Here is a 13716-nt window from a genome sequence, read left to right as displayed (position 1 = left end):
TTTCACGCTGCGACGGGTACTAATTGTGTATGGAAAAGCTATGCTGGTGTACCTTTTCCAGAGCAGTTCAATCTTTTGACTATCCCTTTCCCATTCTAACCTTCAGATAGCCTCTGAGTTACTTTTGCAGCTGGTGGGCGGGGTCTGGGGCATTCTCATTCATACTATGGCGGCTTTAGCACAAAAAGGTTAAGGTAAACATCATGTATGCTAAACATTCTAGTCACAAGGTCTTTTAGAGGAATTTTAATTGCAGCGCTGTTCTCTCAATTTCCCAAAGATTTCAACACAGCTCGGTTATTTCAGCATCCTTGCTCTTCTTTCTTCCAGAAAACTCCTTGTAGAGTTTGCAATTAGGACTCTTAAGTATCCCTTGTGTTTGCACAGTGGTTCGAAGGGGAGCGATCCGGAACTCACCTTACTGTCACAACTGGGCTAAAAGAATCTGAGTGAGTCAAGGCTCCAGTACATACAATAAGAAAACCGCAGCATCACAAAAAGAATCTGCTTTTATTTCCCCACTGATTGCCTCATTTCCTTGCAAGGGGAATATGTTTTTAATGTGTCTGTTAATATAAATTCTTACCTGTTTGTGACTTGGAAGCTGCTTTACATTCTTACCTGTTTGTGACTTGGCCAGTGTAAGCTGCTTTACATTCTTACCTGTTTGTGACTTGGCCAGTGTAAGCTGCTTTACATTCTTACCTGTTTGTGACTTGGCCAGTGTAAGCTGCTTTACATTCTTACCTGTTTGTGAATTGGCCAGTGTAAGCTGCTTTACATTCTTACCTGTTTGTGACTTGGCCAGTGTAAGCTGCTTTACATTCTTACCTGTTTGTGAATTGGCCAGTGTAAGCTGCTTTACATTCTTACCTGTTTGTGAATTGGCCAGTGTAAGCTGCTTTACATTCTTACCTGTTTGTGACTTGGCCAGTGTAAGCTGCTTTACATTCTTACCTGTTTGTGACTTGGCCAGTGTAAGCTGCTTTACATTCTTACCTGTTTGTGACTTGGCCAGTGTAAGCTGCTTTACATTCTTACCTGTTTGTGAATTGGCCAGTGTAAGCTGCTTTACATTCTTACCTGTTTGTGACTTGGCCAGTGTAAGCTGATTTACATTCTTACCTGTTTGTGACTTGGCCAGTGTAAGCTGCTTTACATTCTTACCTGTTTGTGACTTGGCCAGTGTAAGCTGCTTTACATTCTTACCTGTAAGCTGCTTTACTGTTGCTATTGTTTTTATTCCACCACTAAGAGAACATTTGTACATGCACATGGAGGGAGCCAGGTTTTCAGCACACGTTGTCCCGAATGACACCTTATATAACATGTAAACAGTCAGCCTTTCATAGTTACACTTATGTACATTACAATATATGTAAAGTTAGCACCGTTGTAAAGTTATTCATATTTTACAGGTAGTCTTGCTACGCTTGTAGAACTGAAAATGAAATGACAGCCTAAGTGTACACTTTAGATCCAAATGTATTATTTATTTTGATGCATTTTTTGACAGCCTTACTGAGGTTAATGCTGTTGGGAGACTTTCTTTGGAGCCCACGTTTCAGGAAATGTGTTCCCAGCTTCAGCAGAGCCAGGGACCTTTTCTGTTCATGATTTTCAACAGCAAGAGTTGTTTTTCTTCAGTTTTTCTGTTGTGCTAATATAGAGTTGTCGGAGGCTTTGTGAATAAAAAAAATGTATTCCCATCTTTCTGAAAGGCGTGCATGTGATTGGATGACTGCTTGGGGAGAATGGAAGCAAAAATGAAAGTGCAATGCAATGCTGTGTTGCCTGATATCTGTGCATATGTTTGTGTATGTTCTGCGTCGTTTGTATTTCTAAGATCTTAGTTGTGGGCTGCCCTAGTGGTGGCACGCATGCGTGCTTTGGGCATATTTGCTGCGGGCATGATTCTTTCACCTGATAATGGTTGCATGCTGTCATGGTGTACATGCCTCTGTTGTATGTATGTTGGTGTATTTTTTAGGTTCCATTTTGTTTTCCTATTGTGGATATGTTGCTGCGGATGTTTTTGCTTGCTGTACGGTATATTCTTGTGTCCCTCTAACCATGTATTGTGCGGCATATTTTATAATAATGTTGATCCAAACCGTGTTGCTGTGAGTTATGCTTTGCGACAGTGTATCGTATGTTGCTTAGCTATGTTTGTGTGTGTGTTTTTTTAAACATTTGGGTACCGTGATGGTGTTTTGCTGTGATGCATTATTTTCTTTTTGCACGGTATCCTCCTTCTTTGTGTGGTGTGCTGTGGTGGGTGTTGCTGTGTTGTTGCAGATGTATTTTGTAGCATATTACTCATTTCATTGTGTCTCTGCCCATTGTTCGCTTGACTGATAAGGGATGTGCCTGGGTGTGCATTTGAGATTGCAGATGTTATTGTGCATTTTTTCAGAATCTGTTTAATTTTCACAGTATATTTTCATTTTGTGTTGCCCCTCCGACCCTTCTGGGTGTGACACGATACTTGTGTGTGTGTTTTGGGGGCTGTGATGTTTTTGTGGGTTTTGTAGCAGATTCTTAATTCTGTTTGTCCCACAGCAACGATTTAGCATATTAGAAAATATCAATATATGTCTTGAAAGCACACTCTGGAGGTGAGCGTTGAACGGCAATTCTTTTCAATGCACTGAAACATTGTATTGCTAGCAGGACTATACGCAAACCCACACACAATCCTATTGTTTATTTTCATTCCATCGCTCATGTTTGGCTGATGCGATTCTCAAACGTTTCATGGCATCCACTACTTCAGCCACAAGCCTAGATGTGTGCCAAACAATTCAAAAATCAAAGCCGATCATGTTGTGGTGTCCTGGCATTCCATGAAAAGTCCAGACCTAAAACAGATGTTCTCAGTGATCATTGTCATGCCTGAAATAATTCCAAGGGTTCTGGTGCTGGAACCTGGCTATTTTTTACATGAGTGTTGTGTTGACATGTGGCCAGATCAGTTGCATGCTAAATTTGGTGAATGTCCATTGATGAGAACACGTGCTGCAGAAGATAGTATGTTTGCATTTTCCTATGTAAGGTTCCATATAACCTTAACTATTCTGTTCCAGCTGTATGATATATAAATACATATTTAAATATGTGATTCCAAGATACATAATGGGCACCCACCTTGTGTTATGGTCCTATAATACCATTGATGGGTTCTGCTGAACTGATTATTCAGCCTCACCGTTTGTAAATGTCACTAGAAAATGGCGATGGTAGTTTGCGGCCATAATACTCATGTAACGCATTATGTATGTTGAATATTACATGTAATTATGTAATCAGTTAATGTCATAAGAGGAATAGGCGGCAGTGCAATTATCAAAACTAAATTCTAAAACAAGATCTAGGAATTGAACTTTTCTTTGACATTTATTATGGAATATGTAAATGTTGAATTATGCATTCTTTTCATGTTATCCACAATGTGCATTTGACTCAAATTATACACAAAGTACATTTAATTGTTCCTCTTTTATGCATTTGTAACATCACTTGATGATTAAGCATTCGGAATTGACATACATGTAGGGAATATTTAATGATTGAATTCATCCATATTCAAAAAATCTGTTCGAAACTTTGTCAGGGCTCTCTCTGTCTTATGCACTTTACAAGCGTTACATTGATATCTCATTTTTTTCAAAGAACCACCTCCACTCTCGATCGTCTGCATTAGGACCAATATACTATGTTTGATTTTGCTTGTATGTGGACTGTGTTAAATTTGACAGGCAAAGCAAATGACATTGCAGTGGGTTGTAAAGAGTGTCTGAGTCACATTATTTTTCGAGAAGCAGAAGCACCAATGTAATGCTTTATACTTCATCTTCCAATGTTGCTGCCCTGGATAATTGAACACATTATCCATGCATAATAAGTACGTGTGTTGTAAGTTACTCTAAACTGTCTCATCATTCACTTTATTCGGAAAATAAATATCCATAAAAGTACCATTTTTACAATACAAAACATTGAAAACAAAATTTGCATTACTATCCACATCATTCTTAATGTCATAAAAATCACTATACACAAAGTATATGTTCAATCATAAAACCAATGTCGACTTGTGTAAGTCCAAACCTTACTTTCGCACACACACACACATATATCCTTGCCCATCCTAATACTCTGGCAAACTAGTGCCTTTTCTAACCGCTAACGTTCTCTTGTTAAATGCAGATCTTAAGAAGTTTAAAACTGCTAACACAGATATAGGTTGGGTGCAACATTTCAGGGCACGGGGAGCTGCTGGGATTGAGAGCTGGGCTAGGTGGCTCCAAACTGGGGTGAGCCAACGCACCTTTGCCCGGCAATGAGCCCGGCAGAAAAAGAAAAGATGCTCCTCATCCTCACGCCCCTTGCCACAAAGAAGGCACAGGTTTGAGGAACAGGGCCCATTCTTCCACTTGTCAGACTCGTCGGCCAATGGGAGTGTGCTTAATCAGAACTTTGCAAACCAGCTTTTTAACTGGCATTTGGAGATCCAAACATACCTCCGAACCCCAGACATCCTTAAGCGCCAATAAGACCTAGCTTTTTACCCCACTTGAGGGTTATCGATCATCACACTCCACACCCACTCTCTAAATGTATTTTTAACCGCCACTTTGTACCCTTTAACCAACCTTGTGGGGTCACTCCATACATCCCCCAATCCAATGTTAAAAAGCATGGTTCTTACATGCCTAAACCAGGAAAGTTTCCTGCCACCTGTTAATGGAGAACAGCTCTTCCAAACCTTCCCTAAACAAAACTAAAGCGTTATTGTTCCAAATCCGCAGCCAGTATAACATCGACTGCATCATAATAGCATATCGGATCTCAATGAGGCCACATTCACATGCCACTCGGGGTAAACCAAGCAATGATTTCAAAAATCTTTTTTCAGCTATCTGAATGGGGGTACAATTATTTGCACCCCATAGTTCAGCTCCATAGGTTACCCCCGGGATTGTCTGTACCTGGTAGATCTTAAGAGGCACAGAAAGAACCTCGCCATCCAGTCGTGTTACCAAATTCCTAATGAGGCCACGCTGACACAAGTGCGATACCGAACACTTTACTATCTGGCCCGGCCATTTTAGTTTGTTAGAGAAGATTAACCCTAAATGCGTAAACAAATCCGCAGACTCCAGAGGCTGGCCATTCAATTGGAAATGTGCCCGTACTCTGGTCTTTTTCCCAACGCAGGCACACTGCATAGTTTTAGTTTTAGAAAAGTTGACTCTAAGTCCTTTTGCTTAAGTGGCCGTACAATGACCATCTGCCTTTGCCTATTGCACCATTTGGTCTGTCCGCGAGACAGCAGATTCATGCTTGTGATTAGAACATTAGGAATAACCTCTACTCCCTAGATGGAGTCCTTTTCATGTCCATTTGTATATGGAACCTGCCTATCCGTTGGGCTCTCAGCCAAGGATATTGAAATATGCCTTTATCAATTTAAATTTGAAATGTTAAACTAATGGTTATGCATTCCCTTTGCTTTGGGATTCTTAGCTGCTTTTCTTGCACTTCTTTATATTGTGTTTTTATTCCCTTTCAAAGCATTTTACATGTAAAAATCAAATAAACATGGGAACACAACCCATACCCTCTTAGTCTGCTCATAGCATTATCCGTGCCCTCCTATTCTTTTTCCCTATCCGCAGCCGCCTCCTTACATGGGCGGCCGTGCTTCATGGATGCCATCAGTCATGTGAATGTTTTTGTTGGTGCTTTCTTGTCCTTTTGTATTTTCTAGCTCATCTTCGCTGTGAGATTCCTCACATCATTGCGAGATGCTTTTGGGGTGATGCGGTTACCAGAGTTCTCCCAGCTGCTCTGTGAAATCACTTGGCTGTGCCTATATGTCTGTTGATGGGCTCGCTTTTGCCCTCTTCTCGCCCCCCCCCCCTAGCTCCCACAGTGCATCTGCTGACGTTATTGCATGGCTGCCTGGGGGTTGTAGTGAATCATGCTCTCCAAGCAGCTGTGTGTAGTACATAGCGGATCTTTACAAATCCGAATAAATAAATAAATAAATAAAATAGCTATGCCTCAAGGGAATAGACGTTGAACCATTTCTTGTGCACACAGAAGAGGAACTAGGTCTACTCTGATCATCTCTGTCTAGATTCTGTTATGCACCCTGTGAGAAATGATGATGATATGACGCGACTGTACACGCATGGTTCATGGTAGGACTTGTAATGCCTAGGGAAATATTACATTAATATGCTGCATGTGTTTGCCCGGCACTTCCTACATCATAGATGTGGTGGTCACCACTTTAAAGAATGCCCTTATACTTTTGAGTCCAATGGATCCACACAATCAGACATAAATTGACACAAATCGATTTTAATAGTTTATGTCCATGCCTTGATATGCTGTACCACACTAAGCACTTTATCTGACAATCCATGGCTCATTAAAGTACAATCTGGCAGAGAGCGTTGAATGCCAATTGTTTTAATTCACTGTATTGCTAGCAGGCCCATAGTACTCCTATCTTTCATTTTCATTCTCTCCCTCATGTTCAAGAGAGAGGAACAACCCGTATTCTTTGATCTTTGGAATCTCTGGTTGATCATATTTTTAAAAGGTTATGTGATTTCAATGTATTAAGCCATATATCCGCTTCTTGTTGGAAACCATTGGGTTTTGTGTCATTTCATTTCCTTCGAAGAACCTGCCATACGGTAGAGCAGACTCTAATCCCTCAGAATGGAAGCTTTGGGAGTGCATGGCGGTATTTGTGGGCCGCATTCTTTGAGCAGGCTGATGCTCTCACTTCTGATTCGCTGATCCAGAAACCGGATCTTGATTTCATTGCAAACCATGGTGACTTTTCTGTGGTCATTCATAACATTTAGCCGTTCCATAAAATCATTCAGAGACTTCACTTCCTTTACAAATAGTTAAGGCATCATCTGTAAAGAGTTCCCATGATTTAAATGTGGAGTGGTATGGATTTGCCCTTGTCTCAATATTGGTTTGTTCATATTCTGCCATATAAAGAACTTGCAATGCTTGGGGCAGAATTTGAGTGCATGCAAGTCCCTTTTATCTGTGCATAAAGTTGAATTTTAAATGTAAAGTCCTTTCCACTCAGCTATAGTTGTCAAGTTGATATGAAAGTCGTTTGGGATGTTGTCTCTTGCTTCTCTTTTTTTCCAAAGTTCTTATGACCACTTCTTTCGTCTCCGCCTGTGAGATGTTAGTAGAGAACCTTGAACATCCCTCATTATTAGCCACTCCTGTTCAGGATCAAATGATAGCTCCCCGCTATCTGTAATTATAGGCATAGACTCGCTTCTGTATGATGGTCTTTTTTTACTAGAATATTAGGAAAAATAATGTTCAAAGGTTGATAATGGTTCAAATGTGGAGCCTACTTCAAAAAGGGTTTGGTTGCTGAAGTTTTGATCAAATCCCTGAAAACTTTATAAGTCTGATTTCCTGTCTGATCGCGTGTTCTTCTTCTTTATTGCTTATCCGAAGCTCCCCTAGCGCTTACCACTATGCATCATTCATCAACCTTGAAAGTTCTCTAGTTTGGTTTGTCATGATTTCTTGATAAAGAGTTTGACAACTGACTTAATATTTCTGCTTTATGTTTCTGGACATCTAATCATACAATCCCACCACACATATCTGTCGATTTAATAGTGATTCTTTGATCCATTGCCAATGAATTTAGCGCTTCTCTCTATGCCCTTGACATGTTTGAATGTATGTGGCTTTTGTTCTATGACCTTTACCCCAGCCCATATCATATTTACAAATGTTAGAATGTCTTACCACTTGCTTGACTGCACTGGGGTGAAGGTAGACTAGGTTGGTGACCCGATAAGTCTGTATGCACATTCAGACTGTTGGGATTCAAATCAGTGATTTGCCAGGTCTATGGCACAGGAGGGTGAGGCACACACCCATGTGGCCTAGTAATTATACATTTACCTTAGCATTACAAGCTGCATCATTCCCCAGTACACTTTTCAAATGGTAGATGAGAAATGATAGCTACAGAATGCCAGAGTAAGCTTAATTCCTCTACTGTATGCACAATAATTGTGACAATGGAGGAGGAATCAGAAGAAGACTTCCCCACAGACATAAACACACAGCCATGACTGGCAGTGAGATCACAGGCAGCCATACAATGGCGAAAGAAGATGCATGGCGAGAATATTCTAAGTAACAGAAAATGAACAAGATGTCCCCTACTAACAAAATGCAAATGTTGGTTGTGACAAGGCCAATAAGGTGGCCTTGTCAAAGGGCAGTGGGTACCACTCTCAGCTGGGGGTGGAAGGCCTACAAGGGAGGAATCCGGAGCCAGTCCTACTTTTGAGATGGACGGTGGCAGCAGAAAGAGTCCAAATGCATGTCCTCCACTCGCCCAGTTGTGTGCCTGTCTGTATCTGTGCAGAACCATATTTCCAGCCTTGCCTCTGAGTACATTTACTTGCCAGTATTCTTTTCACATTGCACCATTGCAGAGGCTGCAACTGAGGTGAGAAAAGTCGGGGAACCCAAGAACAGTTACCCGCATTAACTGTAATATTTATTTTCCGATGCAGCCAATTCTGCTGAGTGGCGAGCCTGCGTTAAACAAAGTGTGCGGAGGTAAGCCCCATTTTAAAAGAAAAAAGCAGACTGGTTGAGGTAAAATAGTCAGGCAGCCTAAGGGGAGGAATATCTAAGCAGACGACAGGAAACAGTAAGTGTGGCTGTATCAGGTGAGGTCAGAGATGGTGATGGAGGGATGGAGGGAGTGGCGGTTTATGGTGAAGAGTTTTGTATCAGGTTGGGCATTGGCTTTGGATTGATAGTGGTTCTGCAGTGTGAGTGTGCATGTGATACAAGCGTGTAGAGAGGGTAGTGTAAATTGTAAGTGTGAGAAGACTAGTACAAGGTGAAAGGAGGGTGGCTGAGTAGTGGTTGAAAGGAGGAGTAGTAGTAGTGTGCGAGGAGGAAGAGCAGTAGTAGTGTGGCAAGAGGAGTAGTAATAGTGTGTGAGGAGTGGTAGAGTTGAAGGAGTACCAGTAGTAGTTGTCATGATTTGCTTCCTTCGCACAATTCGGGGCCTGACTTGGGGTCCATTTCCTGTTAGACTTTCCTTCCAGACCTTTGAACACATTGCTGCAGTCCATTGAAAATGTTAACACCATATTCTCCATTTCACTCCCTTCTGGATCCATTTCGAGTTTTTGACAGCCAGTATGCTGCTTTACTCAAAAACCTATGCTTCCCAGTATTCCTTGTCTACTGCTTCATGTCCACCCTTGCAGGAGAAGGTTGGCTGGAGGATAAGGAACACCTGCGGATGGCAGGTGCTAGCAAGCAACACACCTGAGGCATGTGATAGTTATCCAGCTTTAAAATTCTCAAATGGATTCCGTCCAGGGCTGGTCGTTGTTGCAATGTTCCTGTTTGTGACAGGTCCCTTCTTCCTGGTTCTTGTGCTTAGTGTCTAGTTCCTAATTCCTTATGTTATCCTTGTTCCTGAATCTCTGTGTTTCACATTGAGTGTGCTTATTAGTATTTTCTGCTTCCTGGATTCCCTTTCTGTCTTCCTCTGTTTTGAACTCAGCACATTCCTGTGCTTTGCTTTTCCTGTGCATCCCAGTTTCCCTGTGTTCTCTATTGCTTTGACCTTGCCCTGTTCTGCAGTGTAACCTTAATCCTTTCACACCCCTCTTTGAGAGATTTCCTATTTTGCTCTCTTTTCCTTCCCTGGATGGGGAGGGGAGGCAGGTTTTGTTCTTGTGATTTTGTTTTCCCTGTTCCTGTTCCTTTACTTTGTCTTAGAGTCTGTTCCTGGTTTTCACTTGCATTTTTTTCTTTGTTCCCTGTTGATTGTTAGGTGTGGTGTGCTGTTGTCTTCGGCTCCTGTGTGCATGGCTATGTTTTCCTCACTATTCTGTAAGGACTATTCATACATGTCCCTTGTGAGGAGTATTAAGTTATCCTCCTTTTGCTGTTATAGCCTTTATGGGTCCCTGTTTGATTCACATGGTACGTGGGATTCGCTGACATACCAGGTGGTGCTTCTCATCCTCGTGAGCATTGTTTATAAGTTACCTTATACAATACCATCAAGGGTGTTAGCTCACAGATCCTGTCACTGCTTGTCATGTATGTGGGCTTAGTGCTGGCAGTCCCTGTAACAGCAATTGTGGATGAGGTGCTTGCCGACTTTCTTAGTAACCATAAGGAGCTTCTAAGTGCTTACGCTGCATCCCTTTTGATATATTTGTATTCTTGTCAGGCTCTACTTACACATCCTGGGTTTTAGAATACATGTATCTTGGTTCCGGAGTGCATGTTGTTTGACACAATTCTATTGACTGTGTGGTCTTGTGCACATTTCTCTTCCCGTATCCATTGCCTTTGTCCTCTCATATCATGTATTGTAATTTACATAGAATCCATTTTACTGATCAAGTCTGAAAATCTTCAATACCTTTATTACACAAATATGTTGATTATATTTATTTATTTTATTCATTGGATATTTATAAGGTGCTTATACAGCAAGACACTGGACCTGCTTACGACTCCGGCGGTAGCCATGCCGGGAAAAACGGCATGGCTGCTGCCGGAGTTGTTTTTCTCTGGCGCCTGGCTTTGGGGTAATACCGGGGCATTACAGAGCCGGCAGTCCTGGAAACCAGGCGCCGAAAAAGTAACTCCCTATTACCATTTGAGTCCCATAGGACTCAATGGGAATGGGGTGGACAGAAGCACCGGCACCGTGTGCAACAGTGCCGGTGCTTCCCTCAAAGTCTCCGAGCGGGTGCTGTTCCACCCGCCAGGTCAGACCTGGCGGGCAGAAAGGCATCCGGCTCGCAGACTTGTACTCTGTCGGTCCGGTAACAACGGTGCCAGTGAGCCTACCGGCACCATTCTTACTGGACCGGCAGGGTCGTAATGATGCCCAGTGTTTCAAAGTGCCACATTTTACTTCCACTATGGCCTGCTGGCAGGGTTTCACCCCCCATGCTTTTTCAAGGCTGTGACGATGAGTAATGGATATCAGGTTCTACTTATACAGTGATAATACATTTTTGGACTGTCTTAAGTCCCATGATATATCAATAGTGGATAATGCATCACAAGCATCATTGGAAATGAGTAGAAATAGTTTAGATATAGCATAGTATTTATAAAGAAGTTATTAATATTATTAATATTAGTTATATCAATGCATAAACAAAATTGATGAGCTGAGTTGAGCGGAAAGGGGACAAAGAAGAGAGAGAGTGAAAATATAAAATGACAACCATGGGCCAGGAACAAACATCATAGCTGTCTAATTACTAGGACACGATTTGACTGTTTACGGCTGAGGGGAAATACGGCGAAATGGATGGGTTATCCAGAGGATCCCAGCTGTCCTGTGTGTGGTGCCCCGAATGAAAATCGGGGTCATTATGTATTGTTTTGCCAAAGTTATGGGGAGATTAGAAAACGGATGATTCTTCAGATATTAAAACTCATGGATATGCATCACTATAGGCCGTCCATGAAATGTTAATTGGCGGCAGAGACTGAATTGACGGCATGGGCTCTGTTGTCTTACTTGAAGGCTGCTATGTACAGAAGAAAGGGGTTCGTACAAGGTTAGGATGCTGCACATTAATATTTTAAGATGTGGGGTTTGAGCCTTATTTATTTTTAGAAAGGTTTAACAAGATTTGGTGCACTCATATAAAATGTTCTGTTTATTAAATGTTTTGTATGATATGTTGTGCTTGTGTTTGATGGATGTTTTCTATCTGAATAAACATAACTACAACAACAACTAGGTGAAGTCCACTTCTCAGAAACCACTCAAAGCCCCTGGATTGCCACCAAATTCTTGTGTATACAGAAGAGGAACTAGGTCTACTCTGATCATCTCTGTCTAGATTCTGTAATGCACCCCGTGAGAAATTATAATGATATGACGTGACTGTACACAAATGGTTCATGGTAGGACTTGTAATGCTTAGGGAAATATTACATTAATATGCTGCATGTGTTTGACCAGCACTTCCTACATCATAGATGTGGCGGTCACCACTTTAAAGAATGCCCCTATATGGCATGGATGCACACAATCAGACATAAATTGACACAAATCGATGTTATTAAACAAACCAAAAGGAGCATAGGAAGGAGGGCCATAGCAATAGAAAAGTGATACAACAGTCGCATGGGTGGTGTATGTCAGGGTGAAGAAGGTGACGAGACACAAGTGGCTCATTTATTTGGAGTTAAATATTTTAGTTTTTTTATTTGTATATGGTTTAAATAAACTTTACAGAGTAGTTCATAGCAAACATGAATAGAATACACAATAGAAAAGCGAAATACCAAAACAGAATCCTGGAATCCAACAGAGCAGTTAAAACACTAAGGGCCTGATTCACAGAAGCGTTTTATAACGGTGCTGTCCCATAGGAAAAAGCACTATGAATCAGGCCCTAAGTGTTAGCCGCAAAAAGGAATTCATGGTAACTCGTATCTGAAAATCCACTGGCCACATAACATTAGGAATGCAGAGTACAAAATACAGGATAGATTGAAACTATACCAAAACGAAATCTTAAAATCATACAAACAGTTAAAACACTAAATGTTAACAAAAGAAAGAACATTTGTGAAAACTCATGTTAGACAGTTCACAAAAACACATAATTGCCAAATCAATCAAAGATTAAATGGGTTAACAGAGAGATAAATGCACTCGACATTTGAATGGATATTATAAGATTAAAAAATGAAATTATCACTAAATTATATAAGCAGATTAATATTTCAAAATGAGATGTCATATCCACATAGGAGGTAGAGCATGATGGCTACAAATTGCATATTACCTTTCAACGTGGGCTTTCTTTCACTTAATTCTAAGGTTTAAAAAAAGACTGCAACTGCTAAGGTATCTGAAATAGTTCTGCCGCTTAAACATCTGTGCAGATGTGCATTTCCTGAACTCACTGATTATCAGGAAACAATTTACTCGGGAAACGAGACCTTTTTTTCATTTAGCCCATTACAGAACGACAACAGATGTCTGGGGGAGTAATTGAGCCTCGGCGTAGGAGAATTTTGTTGGTCAACAATAAGTTCCATCTGAACTTAAAAAATATTTTCCTGTGATGTCTATCAGGGAATTTGTTAGGGTATGATGCAATTTCACCGCTCTTTTTATGTTCATGGGATAGATGCGACATGGATGTATAACCAAGTAGGTTTCCATGTGTCTCAATCCAGTCGTGAGCTAATACATTTGGTAGACTTTTATTGATTTTAAAAAAAAAGGAAAAAGCATTGGGAAAAGACTTAACTGTCCCTAACCACTATGAGGGGATGCCCTGTACCAACAAAAGAATATTATGGACCCGCACAGGACCGGCTCAGGATCTCTGTCAAACAAAAATGTCCACCATCCAATGTCTAAACCTATTTCCGTCCCTTACACTTTTAATCTAACTAAAGGAGACATGGGTGTCTTCTTGATTCCAGAAGGACATTTCTCCCATTCTGGATGCTGACACCACATCACAGTTCTTCTGCCAAATGAATGTATATAGTTCAATGTTCACTGTTCACAAGCTCAGCCATCTTAAAGATCAGCCACTTCCCTGCTCTCCTGGGGGGAACCTCTTCCTGAGTTCCTGGTTCCTATTGTTCCTCAAAAATCCTCTG

At 41.1% G+C, this 13716-nt stretch overlaps 1 protein-coding gene across 6 annotated transcripts in view; it reads left to right on the top strand.

The window, feature by feature from the left end:
• Positions 1 to 13716, top strand: part of CACNA1E (calcium voltage-gated channel subunit alpha1 E) — a 3100882-nt gene that overhangs the window by 756730 nt on the left and 2330436 nt on the right. The window lies entirely within an intron of this gene.

This window comes from Ambystoma mexicanum, chromosome 1q, assembly GCF_040938575.1.
Source record: "Ambystoma mexicanum isolate Mex_15411 chromosome 1q, UKY_AmexF1_1, whole genome shotgun sequence".
NCBI classification, from domain to species: Eukaryota; Metazoa; Chordata; class Amphibia; order Caudata; family Ambystomatidae; genus Ambystoma; species Ambystoma mexicanum.
This window is presented reverse-complemented; position numbering and strand designations above follow the sequence as displayed.